Below are 16,995 nucleotides of genomic sequence, written 5' to 3'. Positions count from 1 at the left end.
CACATTTCCAGATCGTCTCTGTTTTCTCTCATGGGTCTAAGGACACAATGCTAATTAGCAGTAGAAAGAAACAATTTCCATAATCCTCATTTTTATGGTTACACAAATGACTAAGTCTTGGCCCTAAAATAGTCAAGTTGAAAAATTGTAAAATAAAATGTTTATCTTTTTGTAATTTATTTAACGTAACGAGATACTTACCTTGAGGTATTATGAGGGTAGGGATGGCTGTTTATTTCAGAAATAATGTATAATAGGTATTCTTCCAGTGTGTTTCACTATCACTGTCAAAATGCTCCTTGCCTTAATATTAAAGTAGAGAATTCTGAAAACTGCATCCTGACAGGAGTGAGTGAAAGTCACGCAGTCGTATCCTTCTCTTTGCAACCCCGTGGACTATACAGTCCATGGAATTCCCCAGGCCAGAATACTGGAGTGGGTAGCCTTTCCCTTCTTCAGGGGATCTTCCCAACCCAGGGATCAAACCCTGGTCTCCTGCACTGTAGGCAGATTCTTTACAAGCTGAGCCACAAGAGAAGTCCAGGAATACTGGAGTCGGTAGCCTATCCCTTCTCCAGTGGATCTTCCTGATCCAGGAATCGAACCAGGTTCTCCTACATGGCAGGTGGATTCTAATTTTAGTATATGTGCTGCCAAAGCGAGCACGGCAGGTGGATTTTTTACCACCTGAGCTATCAGGGAAAGGATTTACTTTATTTTTCTGATCAGGCAGTAGTACTTCTATTCAGAGAATTGTGGTTTTAGCGTTCTTTTTCCTCCTTGAATATTAGCAACCACAAAGACTTTTTTAATTAGCATACTTACATTAAATTATTTTAATCATCCTTGAGGCTATTCAAAAGCATTACAGAATTTTAGTAACCATTTGGTAGCATGATGGTTGGAATCTAAAGCAGCTTAGTGATAACTCAGTATTATAAGATTTCATTTGATTGAGATATACCTCTTTGGGCCCTTGTTTTTTCTGTTATTACTTGGAGTGATTTTTTTTTTTCTCTTTTGAAAACACACAAGAATGTACCTAATGCTAGCCAAGAATCTTTATGTATACAAAAGCCCCTTACCTTAAAGGATTTGTTAACCGGTGATTTCTCTGAAGCAAATTAACATTTGTTAGAACTATAGAAAAGTGTCAGTGGGCATAAAATAGCAAGAAGCCGTCATCACAGTAAAACCTTGGATTTTTAGATTTTAGATGGTATTTACCATCCGATTTTCTATAAAATTGAGGAATTTAACCTAAGAGGGTAAAGATTTCTGTTTCTTTATTTTACATGATTATTCTAATTTTTTTAGCTATATAATCTGAAAAAAGATGTATTTTACTTTATTCCCTTAAGGGAATAAAATGTTTTATTATTCATATTATATTAATGTATATTGTATGCATATTATAACTTATTATTTATTGATTATTTTGAGGATACAAGGGAACTAGCTTTGAAAATAGTAAATAAATGGAAAGAATCAAAGGATTATTTCTTGTACAGATTATAATGCACGGTAACTAAATAGTTGATTCAGGAAAGTTTCTCTTAATAGAAGACTTTCAGCTTAAAAAAAAGGAAAAGGAATAGTAGAATTGATTACCACATTTTGCAGTTTCTGATGATAAAATAGATCTGGGCAGTATACCTTTCCTACTTAAGTTTTGCTCTCTTTTTTTAGTTCCACTCCTGAGAAATTTTTTTAGGTGTAAATTGTGATAGAAGATTTACCTCGATTAACCACAAATTTCTCTCTCATAAAACGTTAGAGTTGTGTGACTGACTGTGTGTATGTAATTTTCCCCATTTTGACTACCAGTAAGTAAGCTCAGAGTTCAGTTGGTAACTTACATAGAGCCCCAGTATTGGCATATGTGTACATTTTATTTCTTGTCTTTCTTGTATTGGCATTTTACTTTTATTTCCTCTGATTGTGATGTTTATTCTTTCTGTATCTTTATCTTTTCCTAAGCATTTTTTTTTTTTCCTAAGCATTTTGTGCAGGTAATTCAGATCCTTTGTACATGGAGAGGACACATGAATGTACATAGAAACAGATGAGCTCATGTTGGATGACACTGAGTTGTGTTTATGAGACTGCTGGTCCTCTCTTTTCTTGTGGATGAAATAGAGTTCAAAAATTTAAACCAGCTGTGCAGACTGTTTTTCTCTCCTTTAAAAAGACTCTTGCTTGTCAAGTGAGAGTAAATATTTGTAGTTGGCTATGGTAAAATGTTTTGAGGGTGAATAAAATGATTTTAATAGAACTGTATCCTTAAGGAAAAGGATACAAAAATCTATTCAGATGCAGCAGGTAGGGAAGTGAAATAACGGTAGGCAGAGCAGATCCCTAAATAAATGCCAAGTTCATATTAGCATTGCTTCAGAGCAAGTACATAATTATTTTATTGTATATTTTGCTATATCATGCATTTGCCTTTCAAGATGTTTAAACTGATTTCACAGGAGAACTAAAATATATGCTTTTCTTTTAATAGTTTTCAGAGCATGTCAGAGTAATATGAACATCATGATATAATGGAAATGGCACAGTCTCTGTTTAAATAATGGAGAAATTATTTTATCTCACTGAATTAACCTCAGGGCTTTTTTTCATCTGTGATAAGGGTATAACAATATCTATCACAAAGGCTGTCAGTTCAGTTCGGTCGCTCAGTCGTGTATGACTCTGCGACCCCATGAATCACAGCATGCCAGGCCTCCCTGTCCATCACCAACTCCCAGAGTTTACTCAATCAAACTCATGTCCATCAAGTTGGTGATGCCATCCAGCCATCTCATCCTCTGTCGTCCCCTTCTCCTCCTGCCCCCAATCCCTCCCAGCATCAGGGTCTTTTCCGATGAGTCAACTCTTCTCATGAGGTGGCCAAAGTATTGGAGTTTCAGCTTCAGCATCAGTCCTTCCAGTGAACACCCAGGACTGATCTCCTTTAGGATGGACTGGTTGGATCTCCTTGCAGTCCAAGGGACTCTCAAGAGTCTTCTCCAATACCACAGTTCAAAAGCATCAATTTTTCGGTGCTCAGCTTTCTTCACAGTCCAACTCTCACATCCATACATGACTACTGGAAAAACCATAGCCTTGACCAGACTGACCTTTGTTGGCAAAGTAATGTCTCTGCTTTTTAACATGCTATCTAGGTTGGTCATAACTTTCCTTCCAAGGAGTAAGCGTCTTTTAATTTCATGGCTGCAGTCACCATCTGCAGTGATTTTGGAGCCCAAAAAAATGAAGTCTGACACTGTTTCCACTGTTGCCCCATCTATTTGCCATGAAGTGATGGGACCAGATGCCATGATCTTAGTTTTCTGAATGTTGAGCTTTAAGCCAACTTTTCCACTCTCCTCTTTCACTTTCATCAAGAGGCTTTTTAGTTCCTCTTCACTTTCTGCCATAAGGGTGGTTCCATCTGCATATCTGAGGTTATTGATATTTCTCCCGGCAATCTTGATTCCAGCTTGTGCTTCTTCCAGCCCAGCGTTTCTCATGATGTACCCTGCATGTAAGTTAAATAAGCAGGGTGACAACATACAGCCTTGATGTACTCCTTTTCCTATTTGGAACCAGTCTGTTGTTCCATGTCCAGTTCTAACTGTTGCTTCCTGACCTGCATGCAGGTTTCTCAAGAGGCAGATCAGGTGGTCTGGTATTCCCATCTCTTTCAGAATTTTCCACAGTTTATTGTGATCCACACAGTCAGAGGCCTTAGCATCGACAAGGCTGTAGTGGCTGTTAAATAAGATGAGGCGTATAAAGTGCTGGGCGTGTAGTAGGTAGTGTGTGTTTCTTTTCTCTCCTAGCTCTGTATTTTCAGTGAGGGGAAGCCAGCACTCCGTGAGTCAGAAGAGTATTTTTAAAAATAATCATCCTATGTTTTCTTTCATTATTAGGTGAAATGCTGGGGAGTTTTTTTCCTTGAAAAGTGAAGTTATTGCTGCAAGAAGAAGGCAGTAATCTCTGATGGTTCTTAGGTTGGTAGATGTAGGGTGAGGAGCTGTGGATAGTTACTTGGATGCAGAATGAGAAGTAAGGAGACACTATAGTATAGTATAGAGGAGCCAGGAGCATTGTATCTTGAGAAAACAAAACAAACACCCTCCCATCCCATTTGTTGTCCTTTTTGCCCAGCTCAATTTAAAATCAAGAGCAATAAAAGTGAGGGTGGGTATGGGGATAAACACCCAGTGAAGAAAGCTTGTACTTTGGCACAACCTTTTGCTTAATTAGGTCTTGAATAAAATCAAACAGGAAAGATTTTAGACCTGTGAAGCTGCCAAAAATGTGTTGGTCTCTGGATTCTTGACAGCTGAACTGCCAGAATCATGTGGGATGGAAAGAATCATTCTTCTGAGGAGCAAGTGACAGGTCTGCTCGATGTCAGTAATCTGAGTAGGTGCCAGAGATGTGGTCTCAGTCTCCTTGGGTGGGGTTCTGTGTGATGCTTCTACAAGTGTCCTCAGGAGTAACTTGTGTGTTCCAAGTTGCTTCAGTCATGTCTGACTCTCTGTGACCCTGTGGACAGCGTTGTCCTCCAGGTTCTTCTGTCCCTGGGATTGTCCAGGCAGGAATACTGGAGTGGGTTGCCATGCCCTCCTCCAGGGGATCTTTCCCACCCAGGGATCAAACGCATGTTTCTTACGTTTCCCGCATTGGGAGGGGGGTCCTTTAGCACTAAGTGCCACCTGACTTAGCCCTGTTTATAAAGACCATTACAAGGAAATCCTAGAATTATGAGCTGGGGTTGAGTTGAGAAATTATCCAACTCCAGTTCCTTATTTTAAATGAAGAAACTGGGGTTGAGAGGTCTAAGGTGACTTCCCCAAAGTTGCCTAGTGAGTGATAGAGTAGAACCAGGACTCGAGTCTCTGAACGCCTGGGCTCAGTGCTATTAACAGGAGAAACCATTCCTTAGAAATGTAATATGTGCTTCTACGTATTTAATAGTATTCAGCCTTGAACGTCAGTGTCTTAAAGGAAAAGAAAAAAAAAATAAACAACTGTTTTTCCTTGGAATTTGTTGCTTCTGACATGAAACAAGACCTATTGCTTCAAGATGCAAAACAAGGAGCAGCATCTGAGATCTTCAAAAAACGTTAACCATAAGTAAACAAAAAACCCTGTTGTACTTCATGTTATAGCTCCTGTCTCTCTGTGGAAGGAAAGAGAAAGGTCTCACAGTGCAAGTGATTTCTACTTCTTAGGTGCTTCGTAAATAATTACTGATAGATTATAGTTTATTGATAAGATGAAATATCCTTCAGCAGTCACTGTCTAACTCAAAAAGATATTTATGATTTGATACATAGAAGTAACCACACCTTGATTATTCAACGTATATGGTACCCTCATGTATATGGAATGAGTTGCAGTAGGAAAATAGCCTGTTTCAGCAGTCTGTAAAGAAAATCTTTTGCTGAAAATAATCTACAGAATTGTCTAACAATTATGTAATAAAGTAGGTTAAATAAGTTTCTACAATCAACATCAAACTCTGAAATGTGTGTCCTATGACCTGACTCCTAAAATTGTTTACATTTGTAGGCAGCATTTCTGTACTCCCTAGACCTTCAGCCTACCAGGTTCTCATTGTTTATTGATGTCCTCACCAGCAAGGGAGCAGGAAACATTATCAGAGATGAATTTAAATTAATTTTGCTATCTTGAGCTATATTGACTTCCCTTTCTATCCGCACAAAATAAAGATAATAGAAATTATCAGCAAATGTGAGAGTGAGAATTTGGTCTTATGAAAGTCATCTGATTAATCTCCTTTTTGCCCATTACTCAGATGAAAATTGGTAATCATTAATATCATGGTAAGAATTTATCACATGAACATCCAATCCACTGAATAGGTAGGTAGTGGTTGTGTATGTGATGTTTTCCGAGATGGATGTCAGTTTGGACTTAACTCTAGGTTTGGCAAGTTAACCCCTGTAAGTCTTCAGCACACATTTAAAATTGGGATAAATTGTATTATTATTAGTGAGATAGTGCATATGATGGGTTAAACAGAGTCCCTAACATGTAGTGATCTCTCAGTAAATATCAGCTAATACTGTTATTGATGAAAGGGATGATTCCCTTTTTGTATGTAATCAAATATTCTTATGAAATATGTTTCTGCTTTAGAGAGTTATACATGTTTTCCCCATCATTTGAATTTTTGCTTCCAGTTTTATTCTGATATAATTGGCATGTAGCACTGTAAAAGTTTAATGTATACAGCATAATGATTTAATGTACATACATCATGAAGTGATTATCACAGTAAGTTTAGTAAACATCCATCATCTCCTATAGATATAAAAGAAAAAAATGGTTTTCCTTATGATGAGAACTCTTAGAGTTTACTCTCTTAACAACTTTCATATATAACTTAAAGCAGTGTTAATTATGTTTATTACATAGTACATTACATCCCTAGTATTTATTTATCTTACAACTGAAAGTTTGTACCTTTTGACTACCTTCATTCAATACCCCTGTCCTCCACTCCCCACCTCTGGTAACCACAAATCTGACCTCTTTTTCTGTAAGTTTATTTTTGAAGAATAATTGACCTACAACACTATATAAGTTCCTGGTGTACAACATGGTGATTTGATATTTTTATATGTTTCAAAATGATCACCACAGAAAGTCTAGTTATAGTATGTCACCATATAAGGATATTACATAGTTATTGACTATATTCCCTACACTGTACATTTCATACCTGTGACTCATTTATTTTGTAACTGGAAGTTTGCCCATCACCTATTTCTCTCATCCCCTCAAACCCCTCTCCCCTCTGGCAGTCCACCTGCATTTGTTCATTTGTTTTGTTTTTTAGATTCCACGTATAAGTGAAATCATTATTTTGCTTAACATAATGCAATCTAGGTCTGTCTGTATTCTTGCAAATGGCAAGAGTTCATTCTTTTTATGGCTGAGTAATATTCCATTTGTTGCATTTCTATACACTAACAATGAACTGTCAGAAAGAGAAGCTGAGAAAACTGTTCCATTTATAAGCACATCAAAAAGAATAAAATATCCAGGAATAAATCAAAGGAGGAAAAAGACCTATACTCAGAAATCTACAAGACACTGATGAAATAAATTGAGCAACTCAGAAAGCTGTAACGCACTTATGAGATAAGTTGAGCATGACACAAACAAATGGAAAAATCGTTCATGCTCATGAATTAGAAGAGTTGATATTGTTAAAATGACCATAGTAATAACCAAGGCATTCTGCAAGTTCAGTACCATCCCTATCAAAATATCAATAGCATTTTTCACAGAATCAGAATAACTAAAATTTGTATAGAAATACAGAAGACCACAAAACAATGTTAAGAAAGAAGAACAAAGCTGGAGGTATCATGCTGCCTGGTTTTGAACTATACTGTAGTATAGAGCTACGGTAATCAAAACAGTGTGGCACTGACACAGACATCAGACATAACAGATCAGTGGAACAGAACAGAGTCCAGAGAGGAACTCACACTTACATGGTCAATTAATTGGCAGCAAAGAAGACAGCATATAATGGGGAAAAGGCTGTCAGTTTATAAATTGTGTTGGGAAAACTGGATAGCTACATACAAAAACAATCAAACTTGACTACTTTCTGCCATTATTTCAAAAAAAAGTTGACATATTAGAATTTAAGCATATATAAGATGAAAGCCTGGACATTTCTTTTTTTTTGTTTGTTTTAGCCCGGACATTTCTTGCTCAAATTGAGTTCTGTGTTTCTGTTAATAGTTACATTAAATAAGTTCTTGTTTTAAGAAACTTTTTTTCCTGAACTGTTTTCTTCTGATGTAAAGTCAAAATCAAGTCTTAAATAACTTTAAAGAGTATTTGCTTTATTATAAGTGGTAAACATGAAATTCAAAATTCAGAAATTGAATTTTCAGCTTTTGCCTTACACCTGTATAGAGTCTAAAGCTTCAGCTAACCAGAATCTAGCTGGTCTGAATGCTGTGATTTTGTCAGTTTTTGAGGGCATGCTTCCTCTGTCAGGAATTCTTCCTCGTGTTATGAGGAGACCCATTTCTTTGTGCTCAAAAGACTGTAATGTGAGCCTACTTCTCTGTGCTCAACGTCCTCTGGTTCCTCACACAGCATCTTCTCAGAACCCTGGTTCTCCTGTTCGGCCTTTCAGAGACAGCACCCAGAGTTGTTCCTCAGAAGCTGTTTGTGTGAGACACGCTTGGTTTGTGAGAGTGTGACTGGGGTCAGTGTCCCTTTCATGTCAACACTGTCTTGCCGGAGTCGTAATTCCAGTGCGTGTAGGCGCTCATTTATTACCTCAGAAGCCTCGTGCTTGGGAATCTTCGGCCTCCTTGACTATTCAGTTTGTCGTTGTAGCATTTTTATGTAATGGCCTTTTGATTCATTTGTGTTTTTCTGTGTTTTCTAGTTCTGCCAGTTTTTCTATTGTTTATTTACAGAAATCCTTCCCTGCCTTATCCTTAATAAATAAGGAGTGAAAGCAGTGTGTTGCTTTCCATAGGAGTGCTCTAATTGGTAACAAAACTTCTAAACCAAAATCATGATGTTTTATCTCTAAACAAAAGGCAGAAAGAGCCCATGTGTTAGGCAGCTGTGGTAGACACAAAGAACGTTGGACTTTAAGGGGGAAAAGAAAACTTGGTTTCACGTTTGGAACTTGCAGCTTACTTGCTGTCTGATTTTAGCTAAATCTTTCAGTCTCTCTGATGTTAAATTGCTGTATTTGTGAAATAGAGAAGATTCTGCCTCCTCCATGCATTGAGAGCACAAAACAATATTTGCTAGCAGTGTTTCATAAACTGAAAGTATCATATAAATGGATCTTACTAATGTATATCTAATACACTTCATCTCTGTGTTAAAGGACACATAAGCAAAAAGTTATCTTTAAGAATTTTAAAACAAAATAGTGTTTTCAAAAGTTTGCTTTCATTTTAAGTTTGCTATAGTGAACTTTGAATTTTTCATCTTTATTTAGTGAGCCAAAATATAATTTTGCTGTAAAAATTTGGTGATATGAACAGTAGAAAAGTAAAGACAATTAGAAACTCCAGATTAAAAAATGTATAATAATGTCATTGTCCAATCACAATACAACAAAAATGTGTGATTTTGAGCAATTATGACAACTAAGAAAAAGAAATCCACTTGACCTTCATTCTAGCAACATGTTCTTTTGAATGACAGTTCAGTAAAAAATGGACCTCTGGAAATAGAAACGTAATTCTAAAACATTCCTTATTTCTGTTATGAATATTTACAGATCACAATACAGTAAACATAGATTATTTACCTTTAATTTTTAGAAGCACCTCATAAACAAAGCACAGAAAAGTTTGTGGGTAATTAGAAAAAAATAAGATGATCAGAAGGTAAGATGGAGAAGGGGAAGGGGACTTCCCTGGTGGTCCAGTGGCTAAGACTTCACACTCTCAAAGCAAGGGGCCCGGGATTCGATCCTTCAGCAAACTAGATCCCACATGCCACAGCTAAGACCCAACACAGTCATATAAATAACTATTTAAAAAAAAAAAATGTAGAAGGGGGTTGGAGAGTTGGTGGGAAGGAGAATTACTAATAGCCTATTTTATGTTGTGGGGAGTTAAATTTTGATGGAACAAGAAATAGAGCTGGATGTGCCATATTTAAAAAGTGACCAGTAAGAGAATAAATCTGAATATAACTATAAATATTATAAAGAGGAAAGAAAAGGATAATAAAGGTTAATGTGAATTAAGTGAATCCTCATTTCTTAGTAGGAAGTCGGTGGATATTGTCTAAAGCTTATGAACTAAGAACTTAAGTATATTACTTAGAGCTGTGAATGTAAATTATCAGAAGAGTTAAGAACAAATGACTAAAGATGGTGATTTTTGAGTGCAGGACTGAAGAGGGGCGTGTATAGGCCTAGAAACTCAATTTTTTTCCTTGCAGTTTTATTGAGATGCAGTTGACATACAGCCCTGTATAAGTCAGGGTGTACGGCATAATAAATACATTAATGGTTATCACTGTAAGTTTAGTAAATATTCACAGTCTCATATAAATACGAAAATAAAGAAATAGGAGAAAAGCTTTTTTTCCTTGTAAGAACTCTTAGGATTTACTCTCTTAGCAACTTTCATATGTAGCAGTGTTAATTAGATTTATCATATTGTATGTTTTATCCCTAGTATATGTTTATCTTATAATGGGAAGTTTGTACCTTTTGACTGCCTTCGTCTGATTCCCTATCCCCTACTCCCCACCTCTGTTAACGACAAATCTGATCTCTTTTCTGTGATTTTATTTGTTTGTTTTGAAGTATAATTGACCTGCAGCACTACATTAGTTCCTGGTACATCCACCCATCCCGTCCAGTGTTTGACACCTCCTGTAAGACTGTGGTTGGTAGTGTGGGGATGTTAAGGGGCTAAACTTGGCATTTGTTCATCACTGTGGTCTTGTGACCTCATGTCATCTCCGGGAATAAGATTGTATCACAAGATGACAGTTTTCCTTGCTTTAACTATCATATATTCCATAAGCATCTGACTTCCTTCATAACTTAGGTAGTAATAGAGATAGTGGCACTTATCTCATAGGCTAGTTATAAGTGTTTGATGAGATAAACATGTACTTTGCACAGGGCCTGACACCTAGTGAACACTAAGGAAACATTTGGGTTTTTATTGTTGCTACAATTGACAAGCAGTTACTATGTACCAGACATTACCGGTGCATGGAGTATTTTTACATATACCTATCTGCATCATCAGGATCTCCCCAAATAGGATCGCCCCAAATTATACTGCCTGTAAGCTCTATTTTTTTATAGAGGGCAGTGGTGATTTATGATCCCAGGACACACCTAGCTTTGCTCAGAAAATGTCCTCCATTGAGTGTTAGTACCAAGAATGAGCAAGCTTTTCTAAAGCTTCCAAGAGAGGTCGTAGTAAACAGGTGCTCTTTTCTTCTGTCAAACTGCTGGGTGGTCACTGACAACATCAACAAACAGGGACTCAGTCACTTACTTCCTCTCCAAACTGAGGTCAATGAGCAATGAACAGCAGTTTCTGGGGAACAGCCGTCTACTTAGTAAGGCTGACCAGTTCGTTGGCAGGCTGTCTAAGCCCCCGTACCATTCTGCACCGCTTGCTCCTGAACTAGAAGATAGCAGATGCATGGCCTACTAGTAAACGATGGCATACATGGTGAACACATGAGCCACGGCTGCTCATTTTAAAGAGCACCCCTTCTTCTCTTGGACCCACGTGTCAGAACCAAAAATGTTAGTCACTCAGTCGTGCCCGACTCTTTGTGACCCATGGACTGTAGACCGCCAGGCTTCTCCGTCCATGGAATTCTCCAGGCACGGATACTAGAGTGGGTTGCCATTCCCTTCTCCAGGGGATCTTCCCAACCCAGGGATCCAACCTGGGTCTCCTGCATTACAGGCAGATTCGTTACCAGCTGAGCCGCCAGAGAGGGCTCTTTTATCTGTTGGTGAGCCGTATCCCTTAACCAAAATGGTTTTTCTTTTTTCTTTTTCCTGCTAATAGACTAACTCACTAGGCCACAGAATCCACCCCCCGCCCCCCGAATCTTCCATGATTGTCCCTCATAGCCACCAACGGGAAAGTAATTCAGCAAGAATAGAGACGGCTGGCATAAAACTGGATGAAGTTCTTTAGTGGTCCCTGGGTTTAGGGTCTCTCAACATGAGCACTGTTGTCATTTTGAACTGGATAATTCTTTGTTGCAGAAGCTCTCCTGTGCATTATAGAATATTTGACATCATCCCTGACCTCTATTCCCTAGACTCCAGTGGCAGCACACCCTTCCCCAACGAAATGTGTCCAGACATTGCCAGATGTTTCGGGGTAGGGGAGAGGAGGAGAGGGGAGAAAAATCACCTCCAGTAAGAACCACTGTTGTAATACAATTAGAGACCTTTTTCCGTAGAATACAGAATCTCTAGTTGTTTCCTTCTAGAGAGATAGACTCTGTCACGTACCTCAGTTAATATTTTCTCTCCTGGAAGGACTATGTTCTGATAATGTCAGTTTCTCTTCTCCTTTTTCCTACAAGTTGTGAGACTGGTCTTTGAGGCCAGGTCCTCATCCAGAAATCACCCACTAATGGAAAAGAACAATATTGTCATTGAAAGACTGAAGTTTATCCCAACCCTGCCGTTACTAGTCTTGATCTAGAGCAAATCCCTCAGCTACTCAGAACCTTGGTTTACCCATCTGTCCAAGAGGCTGTGAGTGTGAGAGAAGCGTGTGTAGGAAAACACCGGTAGAAACTAAAAAGGCACCCGGATCTGAACCAGAGCTCTTTTGGAGGAGTGTCTGACTCTAGGACTGGGGCAGGCAACATGCAGGATGACTGGAGCATCATGTGGTGCCACAAAGTAGGGAAGTGGTTCAAAAGGAAAACCAAAACCTAATGATGGGGTGCGGCAAAGGGACCCAGGAATCAAATAATAGAGCTCCCAGTGGCCAAAGCTGGAACCATTTAAGGACAAAATAAATAAAGTAGTATTGGATTATAACCCAGAGTATAAAATAAATACCAATGAGTCTGTTGATATAAATAAATGATTGAATGAATAAATGAGGAGAAGAGACTGCTTTCCTGTGCAAATGAATTCCAAATAATTTTTGCAGACACTTCACCTTCAAGGAGACGGAGCTTAACTCCCCACTCCTTAATTGAGGGCTGTGCTTAATGACTTCCCTTCCAAAAAGTGCAGTATGCTAAGAGGGAAAGAGAGTAACTTTTCAATGGAAAAGCCTGGTGAGCATTGCCTCATCCGGGTGCTCGAGATCATCAGCAGTGAGATGTCATGTTGATGGTATATATACCCTTGATATGATGTGAGAATGGCACCTCTCCTCTGGGCTCTTTCTCCCAAAAACCCGTAACCCCAGTCTCACCACAAATCTCAGTCGAGGGACATTCTACAAAATAGCTGACCAGGACTTCATCAGACTGTCATGGTCATCAGAAACAAGGAAAGTCTGAGCGACTTGTCACAGCCAAGAGGAGCCTAGGGAGACATGACCTCTAAATGTAGCATGGGATCCTGGAAGAAGGAGAAAGACATGAAATAAAAACTCAGGAAATAAAAATAAAGTGTGACCATTTTAATAATATGTCAATATGGGTTCATTCATTGTGACAGACATGTAGTATTGTAAGGTGTTAATAACAGGGAAAATAGTGTGAGTGATGGGAATTCTCTTACTATCTTTGCAGTTTTTCAGTAGAGCTAAAGTTATTCTAAAGTTTATTTTTAAAAGTATAGCTAAATAAAATTAAGGTACTGTTATAAACAGTGGCTATTTTATTCAGAAAGATATTAGCAGGCTCTAGTATATGACTCCTAAGGTTTAAAAGTCTGTTTGTGGACTCTCCCAGACATCATTCTCATGGTGATGTTTAATGACTTTATCTCTGGTACTTATGTATCACGTGACAGTCTTCACCATGTGGGTGTAAATCTGATGGCACACCAGCTTTACTTTCTGTTGTGAGGAAATCCACATTTCTCCCTTCTTACCGCACCTTGTCAGAGTGGCCTTTACTGGTTATAGGTTCTTTCTTCTAACCAAGATCTGGAAGATTCCCTGTTTGGTTTCTGTTTTCTCAAAGAGGGATGGAAGAATGAGGTACCGTGGCAGCACCCCTTTTCGGCTGTCAGGGGAAGCCCAGACCGCCCAGCGGGTACTGCACCGAGAGGCGTGCAGAACAGGAACAGGAGACGGGGGGGCCTGCCGGGTGGTGAAACCTCCGTGAGACTCTGTATTACAGGACAAACAAATACTTAATGTAGGGGCTTCCCAGATGGTGCTAGGAGTAAAGAACCCGCCTGCCAGTGCAGGAGACAGAAGAGACACGGGTTTGATCCCTGGGTCAGGAAGATCCCCTGGAGGAGGAAATGGCAACCCACTCCACTATTCCTGCCTGGAGAATTCCATGGACAGAGGAGCCTGGCGGGCTACAGTCCATGGGGTTGTGAAGAGTCGAAAGTGACTGAAGTGACTTAGCACACACCTGGTTTCTTTGTGATCCTCTCACCTTTTTACTCCACCCTCCTTATTTCAGTGAACAGTTTATTCATTCCAGGCATGTAGCACTGTATAGAGGTATGTATACGATCATGGTTCATTATAAATACTGAATTCAGGATCACTCCATTATACAGAGAGCAGTGTTCTGTAATCTCTTAGTACTTAAGAACTGATCAATCAAGTTTCCCTAATAAAACTACCGACATGAAATCACCCCGGTAATGCTTTTTGGTTTCAAGCACCACAGTGAGCTAAACATTGGCCGTAGTTAAGCTTACTGCTGATAACAGAAGCATCGTTTAACATAAGAATAATGACATAAACAAGTGGTTACCACTCTCCTAAAGCACCCGCATCATTTAGGTTTGTCATCCGTCCCACCCAATACCATGACTATTAACCCTAACAATGACTGCCATCTGACAGGTGAGGACAGAGACACACAGCTGGAATGCAGGTGTAAAGCCGGAGCCACCTGATTCTGGGCATAGTGTTTCTCCCACAAGTCCCCACTGCAGCCTTGGCATGGCTTCGTGATTATAATTATGGCTTCTGCTTTTTTAAATGCTCTATTTCTGGACCAGATCATGTTTGCCTGCTATTTTGATCCCAGTGCCACACCGTAGTTTTATGCAGCCACGGCTGATAATTTTAGGAATCATGGACTGAAGTTATCCTAGAGGAGTTCTGACCAGTAGAACCTCCCAGGGATGAGATGGTCTATATCCGTGCTGTCCAGCGTGGCTGACACTAGCCACATGCTGCTGCCAGGCACTTGAAATGTGGCCAGGGTGTTGCAGGACTTGACTTTTAAATTTTAATTTTAGTTAATTTAACTTTAAATAGCCACGTGTGGCTAATGACCATATTAGACAACACAGGTCTAGACAGTATTGGATGTAGGCTTCTCTTGTATGTTAGCTCTCAGAGTTGCTTGTGCACACTTGGCCCTTCTTTTAGAAAAAAATTATTTTTTGAGGAACTTTCTTTTCTTGTGCTTAGGATGTTTCGAATGTATAACCATTGGCCAAACAAAGTTCCTACTAAATTTTAGCCCATTTAAATTGAAAGTTATGAGAGTTTTTTTTTTTTAATTGGATGAAAATTGCTTTTCAGTGTTGTGTTGGTTCTATCTAGCAACGCGAATCAGTCATAATTTATATATATACATATATCTCCTTCCTGTTGAGCCTCCTTCCCCTCCTAGCCCTCTAAGTCATAGAGCGCTAGGCTGGGCTCCTTGTTTTATATAACACCTTCCCACTCACTAGCCATTTTATGTGTGGTTTTATATATACGTCAGTGCTACTTTCTCAATTCGTCCTACCCTCTCCTTCCCTGACTTTATCTACAAGTCCACTCTACATCTGTGTCTCCATTCCTTCCCTGAAAATAGGTTCATCAGTACCGTTTTTCTAGATTCCATATACATGTGTTACTATACGATACTTGTTTCTCTCTTTCTGACTTGAAAGTCACGAGATCTTAAGTCAACCCTGAAAAATAAAAGCTGCTGAGTTTTAATTCACCATACCCTTTGGGGGAAATGAGGGAACAGTGGTCTCATATGCCCTTGAGTCTACCTTTAAGCATCTGAACCTTTAGAAAATTAATATTGGCAAGAGGTTTATTTCTTTAATTCTAAAAACAAAGGACTATTTTCTTTTACAGGTACAAATCTGTTATTTGATGCCTGCAAAATTCAGGGACACTTTAAATCAGGATTGAGTGATACTTACAGAGCCAGACAAAAATCTAGCTACATGATGCTTCTATTAAGTTAAGAACAGGATTCTGAGATTATAGTCTGGGAAAAGGGGAACTGTGGTTTATAAATTCAGAATGCATTTACTGATAAATACTAAAACAATGACAGCTCTTTCCATTACTACTGCTGTTGAGTTGAACAAGTAAATTCAGAAGCTCTGTAGAAAAAATTAGAATGACAGTTTTTGATTACTTAACAGTTTCTGTACTGGAAATTCTCAAAGCGTAAGGAAAATACAAAGGTAACATATATTATTAGGGGCAGTATTAAATGCCAAAAAAAACTGGAGTCCTATCCCACTAGAAGTTTTCTTCCTTATAACGTAGCTTTTGACGTCTTAATACAATGCTTTCAAATTAAGTGTAATGGACAACTGTCTCCCACAGATGGTAGAAAAACACGTTTTGTGCTGAGAGACAGGAAATAGTAAAGCTGCTCTAAGAAGTTATTTAATGAAAATTTAAACAAACCAGTTTACCAAATGCTTGCCTTTCTGTTCTGAACAGTTTTACAATGCTGAGTTACATAGATTCTCATTTGATTGGACTCTTAAATTTCTGATTTAGCACTTATTTCTACTCAGTTTCTTATCTTAAGTTTTATGGTCAGGAAAATGTTGTGTCAGTTTTTTTATAAGCACTGTTGTTAAATAGTGTTATTCATGAACATATTTTCAGCTGATAAAAACAATTTCTGGTTCCCTAGAAGCCCTCCTCATTCTCCCTTCTAGCCAATATCCCTTGCCTGGAAGGATATCTCACACCATAGGTAAATTTTGCTTGATTTTTAACTTTATAGAAGTAGAATTAAGCTATATCTGTGTTCTTCTGTCTGACTTCTTTTCCTGAACATTATGTCTATATAATTTATCCCTGTTATATAATGTAACAGTAATTCATTCCTTTTCGTTACTGCATAGTACACAGTTATATGACTCTACCACAATTTATTTATCTATTCTACACAACTGATAGAAATTTGGGTAAATTTAAATTGGGGGCTATACAAATAATGCTTCAGGAACATTATGTACATGTGTTTTGTGTACCTGTTTACATGCTCCTGTTAGATCTATCCCTTGAAATGGAATTGCCGCATTATTGGATAAGAGTGTGTGTGCATTCAGTTTTG

The 16,995-nt window shown here is 38.4% G+C and overlaps 1 protein-coding gene across 2 annotated transcripts in view; it reads left to right on the top strand.

The window, feature by feature from the left end:
- The window catches only part of NT5DC1 (5'-nucleotidase domain containing 1), a 118,642-nt gene that overhangs the window by 71,144 nt on the left and 30,503 nt on the right, over positions 1–16,995 (top strand). The gene's annotated exons all lie outside the window — the stretch shown is intronic.

Source organism: Dama dama, chromosome 28 (assembly GCF_033118175.1).
Source record: "Dama dama isolate Ldn47 chromosome 28, ASM3311817v1, whole genome shotgun sequence".
Lineage (NCBI taxonomy): Eukaryota > Metazoa > Chordata > Mammalia > Artiodactyla > Cervidae > Dama > Dama dama.
Note: the sequence above shows the minus strand (reverse complement) of the source record. Positions and strands in the feature narration are given on the sequence as shown.